Here is a 7027-nt window from a genome sequence, read left to right as displayed (position 1 = left end):
AACGCAAGAAGACCGTCTGTGCCATCACCTTTGAAAAACTCTGGAACACCTAGAGGACCCAGAGCAGAAGGGTGGCTGCCTGGCCACAGGAAGACGGGGTGCGGGGAATCGAACCGTGGGGGTGGGGCAATGACCTTTGCGCTCATTATGCGGACTGTGGTGAGAGCTTCACCCCCATTCGTTCAAGGAAATTGAGCTTTGAAGATATGAGAAGGTGCTGGTGTGTGAGCACTGGGCATTTTGGAAAGATGGCTCCAGTGGCCGGTTGGGGGACGGTTGGAGGAGGCTTGGGTGGCAGTGGCCCCAACAGCGACCTAGCGGGAGGGACTTTGCTGCTTTCCAGGCACTGTGCTGGATGTCTGCTCGGCTCGATCTCCAGCTGATCTTCACATCAACTTAGCAGGTAATATCATCATCTCATACCAACGAGAATGCTGGGGCACAGAGAAGTTTTGTAATGCGGCAAGATCACCAAGTGCAGATGGTCCCCGACTTAAGACAGTTCAACTCATGATCTTTCACCTGAAAGGCAGATGGAGACACACCGAGTGTCAGAACAAGGTGTGGGGCAAAGTGAGGATGGCCACCAGAAAACAGCTATCCTCATGGCCCAGATAAGTGCTCCAAAATGACACCTGTAGTTTCTGGTTTTATAGATAAAAAAAAGGATAAGGAGTCTCAGCGAGCGGATTGCTACAGTTACACGGGTCGACAGGAGTTCCCATAAGCCCCTGCTCACTTAGGCTGAACGACCCAGGCAAAGAAGGGAGGTGAGCAGGAAAAGGCTTGCATAGAGCTGCTCATTATCTTCATGGTGTCAGGGAGTCCCAGGGACCTGCTGTGGAGGCTCAGAACCACCTAGGTGACTGCATCTTGGACCTCACGTACCCCAGGCTGAAGAGTTTTGTGACCTCATTCTTGGGACGGTTTTAGTTCTTTTTTCAGAATTTGTTCTTTTTAGTTAAACATGACAGTAGAATGCATTTTGACATATCCTACATACCTGGAGTGTAACTTGCCATTCTGTGGTTGTACGTGATGTGGAGTTACACTGGTCAAATATTCATACGTGAACATAGGAAAGTTATGTCCGACTCGTTCTACTGTCTCTCCCATTTCCATCCCCCTCCATTCCTTCCATTCTCCCCATCCAATCTGTAAACCTCCACTCCTCCCGCTCCCCCTCCTATTGTGAGTCAGCATTCACATATCAGAGAGAACATTCAGCCTTTGATTTGGGGGATTGGTTTACTTGACTTAGCATGAGTCTCCAGTTCCACCCATTTACTGGCAAATGCCATGATTTCATTTTTCTTTATGACTGAATAATATTTCCTTGTGTATATGTACTACATTTTCTTTATCCACTGATCTATTGAAGGGCACTTAGGTTGGTTCCATAGTTTAGCTGTTGTGAATTTAGCTGCTGTGAACATTGATGTGGTTGTGTCACTGTAGTATGCTAATTTTAAGTCTCTGGGTATATACTGAGGGGTGGAATAACTGGGTCAAATGGCGATTCCATTCCAAGTTTTCTGAGGAGTCTCCATACTGCTTTCCAGAATGGTTGCACCAATTTTCAGTTCCACCAGCAATGTATGAGTGTACCCTTTTCTCCACATTCTTGCCAACATGTATTATTACTTGTATTCGTGATAGTTGCCATTCTGAGAGGAGTGAGATAAAATCTCAGTGTAATTTTAATTTGCATTTCTCTAATTACTAGAGATATTGAACATTTTTTCATATATTTGTTGACCATTCATATTTCTTCTTCCTTCAAGTGTCTGTTTAGTTCCTTTGCCCATTTATTGATTGGGCTATATGTTTTTATGATGTTAAGGTTTTTTAGTTCTTTTTATATCCTGGAGATTAATACTCTATATTAGGGCAGGTGGCAAAGATTTTCTCCCAGTCTATTGGCTCTTTCCTCATATTCTTGATTGTTTCCTTTGCTGTGAAGAAGCTTTTTAGTTTGGTACCATCCCATTTATTGATTCTTGATTTTCTTTCTTGCACTGTAGGAGTCTTGTTGAGGAAATCAGTTCCTAAGCCAACATGATGAAGAGTTGGGCCTACTTTTTCTTCTAGCAGACGCAGGTTCTCTGGTCTAATGCCTAGATCCTTGATCCACTTTGAGCTGAGTTTTGTGCAGGGTGAGAGATAGGCGTTCAATTTCATTCTGCTACATGTGGATTTCCAGTTTTCCCAGCACCATTTGTTGAGGAAGCTCTCTTTTCTCCAATGTATGTTTATGGCACCTTTGTCTAGTGTGAAATACCTGTATTTATGTGGGTTTGTCTCTGTGTCTTCTGGTCTGTACCATTGGTCTTCATGTCTGTTTTGGTGCAAATATCATGCCATTTTTATTATTATGGCTCCACAGTATAGTTCAAGGTCTGGTATTGCGATGCCTCTTGCTTCACTTTTCTCCCTGAGGATTGCTTTGGCTATTCTGTGCCTCTTATTTTTCCAAGTGAATTTCATGACTGCTTTTCCTATTTCTATGAAGAACTTCATCAGAACCTTAATAGGAATTGCATTAAATCTGTATAATGCTTTTGATCGTATGGCCATTCTGACAATGTTAATTCTGCATATCCAAGAGCATGAGAGATCTTCCCATTTCCGAAGATCTTCTTCAATTTTTTCCTTTAGTGTTCTGTAGTTTTCATTGTACAGGTCTTTCACTTCTTCTGTTAGATTGATTCCAAATATTTTATTTTCTTTGAGACTATTTTTTTTTGCACAATCATTATATTTTTTATTTACATGTAGAAATTAGTAACTTAAAACCAAATACAACTTGTACAGAAATCCTTTAATTTCCTTTGTTTTCACACATTAAAAAATGAAACACTATACAAATGGTTCTTCATAGCGGGTTACACGTGGGTCCGTTCAGACTTGCTCTCAAAGTACTGCCAGCATTATAGGCACTGCCTTGGACAACAGCTGCTAATCAGGTAGCCAATGTCTGGGTTAATCGCAGTATGCAGCCCTCAGCATGAAAGGTTCAGTTCACCTCTGTTCTTAAATTAGGTTAAGTGGCGTTGGTGTCCGCATTTACAGACTTGAAATGTATCAGTCCTGAGCAGTTCTGCTGTAAATCCGAGACCAGTAGATGGGAGTCTTGGTCGCAGTTTTAAAAAGGGAGGTCCAAACGGTGGCAGGCTGTCTGCGATCAACTTGACTTGTTTCCATCTCTCCCTCAGAATTATTTGCTTGCTGCGTGTCGTGCAGACTCTTCTAGAAGGGTTATGCCAAGTAACTCTAGGTGACCTTTTCACCATCGACTCGCTCCAAATATTCCTTCTCAATCAGAATGTCAATGCATTTCTTGATCACGGGGACAGCGAACCTGGAGTACAGCTGAGTGAGGACCTTGCGGAGCAACTGCCAGCGCTTCAGGACCTTCCTCATCTTCATGATCCCTGTGATGGCCGCCTGAATCAGGAGTCTGCGGTCTTCCTCAGTGTTTTTGTGTGTGGTTTCTTGTTCTTGCTTCTGTTCAGTTTTCATTGGCACATTGATGTTAGCCCTCGATTTCTTATTTTTATAACCAAGATATAAATTTATTAAGGCATCCAGCTTCAACTCCACCTCGTCGAGATTTGCGTTTCTGTCCTCCAGGACGAGTAACTTCGTAACTACGACTTCAGTAAAATCCGCAGACCCCGTGCCAGGATGTCCATTTTGATCTGCGGGCTCTCGGTCAACTGCTGCATGGTGCAGGCGTCCTCTGGGTGGTACTGGATCTGGGACACCTGCAAAGTGTACCTCTTCGTGAAGCAGTTGCTACCAGTTCTCCTCTGGACAACTGATACTACCATGTCAATTTTCTGCCACTGTGACAGCCGACATAGAAAGCTGTGAATCACTGGTGGCTTCGTTCCAACTCGGAGGGTAAGTCGAACTGCAGGACTGCTGGGAGGGTCACGAACCAGAACTCAGGACTTGGAAACCGAAGTCCAAGTCCAGCAGTTCTGAATCCATCAGGTGCTTTTCAAACTGCTCATTCGAATGTTTGCTCCCACCCATGTCCTGGATCATCCGCGGAAACTTGGAGGTGTACTCAAAACCACACGCTCGCTTCAGCATCGTGCCTCGCACTGATCTGATGCACGCACCTCTTGGCCAGTATCTTCCCGTAGAACTTCTGGAACACATCCTTTTCTCCTGTGTACTTGAAGACAGCCGTCACTTGCCTGGTTGTGCCTTCTAGTTCTGCCACTTCTGGGTTCTTGGAACTCTTCTCCAACAGGGAGACACAGTATCACGCCAGCAGCTCAGGGGATTTACGGGACCACTGGGTCATTTTGGTAACTGCATTGTTAGTCACGGAACAACCACATGCCTTGTCAAGCGCAGTCACGAAGCCAGCATCATTGTTGAATGCCAACATTACCAGGGCATTGTACTTTTTATGACCGTCCAGCACTGTCTGTACATACATTTTGGGGTCATTTAAGGCAGCTTCACCGCACTTCTCAATTGCTGAAAGACCCTGATTATGAACATGTGTCTCCAGCAGCTTTTTCAACTCTCCCAGGCCATTCTGGATTCTAGACACAAGATATGCATCCCAAATCCTCATTCTTGTCAGCATTCAGTAAATTCTGAAACTGTGGAAATTTTCCAAGTGCTTTTCGATGAGGACCTGCTCACGTTTCCCAGCCAACTCGTCTGTGTGCTTTAAACCTGAACTCTACACTGTTCCTCAAGCAGACGAGACTCTGCCTTTTTCATATATTCAGTAACTGGGTTCTGCTGCAAGAATTCAGTACTCTCTCTGGTATAAAATCTCTCTGTGCCAGCCAAAAATTGAGATTCAAAGGAATCTTTATAGACTGTTCATGTAGGGACCTTTGCAAGTGCCTCATCTTCATTCAGCCCGATTCCACATAAGACTGTACAACTCCACCAATCAGTCTTGTATTGATGGTCTCACCATTTCTTTCCTTTTCAATCAGTTTTAAAACAGCCTTTGTTACCTGTTTACTCAATGACCTGAACAGATGATCTCTCCAAGTCACCAATGCAAGTGAATAGATTTCATATATTCCTTTTCATCCTTTATCACATTCACAGTGAACCCAATGTCTATCTAGGTAGGCACAGATTCCATTTAGCACTTGGCTTGAAAATTGGTACTCTTCCCATTGCTGAGTGTAGAACTTCAGTATGTCCTCAGCCATCAGAACTTCTCCATCCATATGAAGATTTGTAAAATAGTTCTTCAAAAATTCCTGAAGTCTTTTGTACAATTCCAGACCAACAAATTGAGCCCCTCCAGGTGTCTGCCCCTTTTTTCGATTTAGAAGGAGGGACTCCAGCTCCCCTTGGTTGGACAGGTGTACACTGTACAGCAGTTATAAACATGAGGATGCAGTTGCATGTATATGGACTTGGCCATGCTTCGTCTGGTGTACACTGGCTGGATTCCAGCTCTGAGGTCATCCCAGACCTGGTCAAGGCCAATCTGCTTCAGTCTGTGGGGATTCTGACCCCTGTTGGATGACACTGTGAGCAGTGTTCTGAAGTCATCCAGGGCAGCGATCCTTATTCAAGACACAGTTAGTTCTCCATTAGTTGAAAATATACAGTATCACCCCAAATTCATTCATGGTAGCACAGAAAGGATGTCCTTTAAGTGTAAAGAATGAAATCGCACTGCAGGCAAACCTTGGGCAGGGGCTCTGGCCCCCACAGAAACTTCCCAAAGGAGAGGGGCTTCCACCACCCCTGCATACACCTGGCTGGAGCTGGCCTGGGACATAGCTGCATCCAGTCATGAGCCTCCACACCAGGCGACAGAACCTGGCCAAGATAAGAAAGTTGGAGAAGTGCAGGTGGCCCCAAAAGGGGCCAGGCTCTGAGAGCTGCATCCTGGGCCCTGACCCCCCTGCACCTGCCCACCTTGGGGTCAGCCTGCTGAGACTATTTCGAATGGGATAATTTTCCTAATTTCTCTTTCAGTTGATTCGTCACTGATGTATAGGAACACAATTGATTTATGGGTGTAATTTTATATCTTGCTACTTTGCTGAATTCATTTTTGAGTTTTAGAACTTTTCTGGTGTAGTTTTTTGGGTCTTCTAAATATAGAGTCATGTTGTCAGCAAATAGTGATAGTTTGAGTTCTTTTCCTCTTCAGATCCCTTTGATTTCTTTCATCTAATTGCTCCTGCTAGAGTTTCCTGGACCATGTTGAATAGAAGTGGTGAAAGAAGATATTCCTGTCTTGTTTCAGGTTTTAGAGAGAATGCTTTCAATTTTTCTCTGTTTAGAACAATGTTGGCCTTGGGTTTAGAACAATGTTGGTTTTACACTGTTGAGGTATGTTCCTACTATCCCTAGTTTTTCTTGTCTTGTCTTTAGTCTATTGATGTATGAATTACTCTTATTGATTTCTGTATTTTGAACCAACCTTGCATCACTGGGATGAACCCCACTTGATCATGGTGCACTATCTTTTTAATATGTTGTTGTATGCAAATTTGCCAGTATTTTATTAGGAATTTTTGCATCTATGTTCATCAGGGATATTGGTCTGAATTTTTTTTTCCTTGATGTGTCTGTCTGGTTTTGGTATCTGGGTGATACTAGCTTCATAGAATGAGTTTGGAAGGGTTCCCATCTTTTCTATTTTATGGAATAAGAGGAGTATTGGTGTTAGTTCTTCTTTGAAGGTCTGGGAAAACTCAGCTGAGAATATGGTTTGTTCCTGGGCTTTTCTTTCTTGGAAGGCTTTTGATGGTCTTCAATTTTGTTGCTTGAAATTGATCTGTTTAAATTTTCTATGTCCTCCTGATTCAATTTGGGTAAGTCAGATGTCTCTAAAAATTTCTTAATGTCTTCAAGATTTTCTATTTTATTAGAGTATAAATTTTCAAAATAGGCTCTGATTATTTTCTGTATTTCAGTAGTGTCTATTGTGATATTTCCTTTGTCACCACGAATTTCAGGAATTTGAGCTTTCTCTCTGTTAGCTTGGCTAAGGGTTAATAATTTTATTAAATGTTTA

The 7027-nt window shown here is 43.1% G+C and overlaps 1 pseudogene; it reads right to left on the bottom strand.

Annotated features, from left to right (window-relative positions):
* Window positions 1-3258: 3258 nt before the first annotated feature.
* LOC124976644 (cullin-1-like) lies at window positions 3259-5779 on the bottom strand (annotated as a pseudogene).
* Between the last annotated feature and the right edge of the window lie 1248 nt (window positions 5780-7027).

Source organism: Sciurus carolinensis, chromosome 2 (assembly GCF_902686445.1).
Source record: "Sciurus carolinensis chromosome 2, mSciCar1.2, whole genome shotgun sequence".
NCBI classification, from domain to species: domain Eukaryota; kingdom Metazoa; phylum Chordata; class Mammalia; order Rodentia; family Sciuridae; genus Sciurus; species Sciurus carolinensis.
This window is presented reverse-complemented; position numbering and strand designations above follow the sequence as displayed.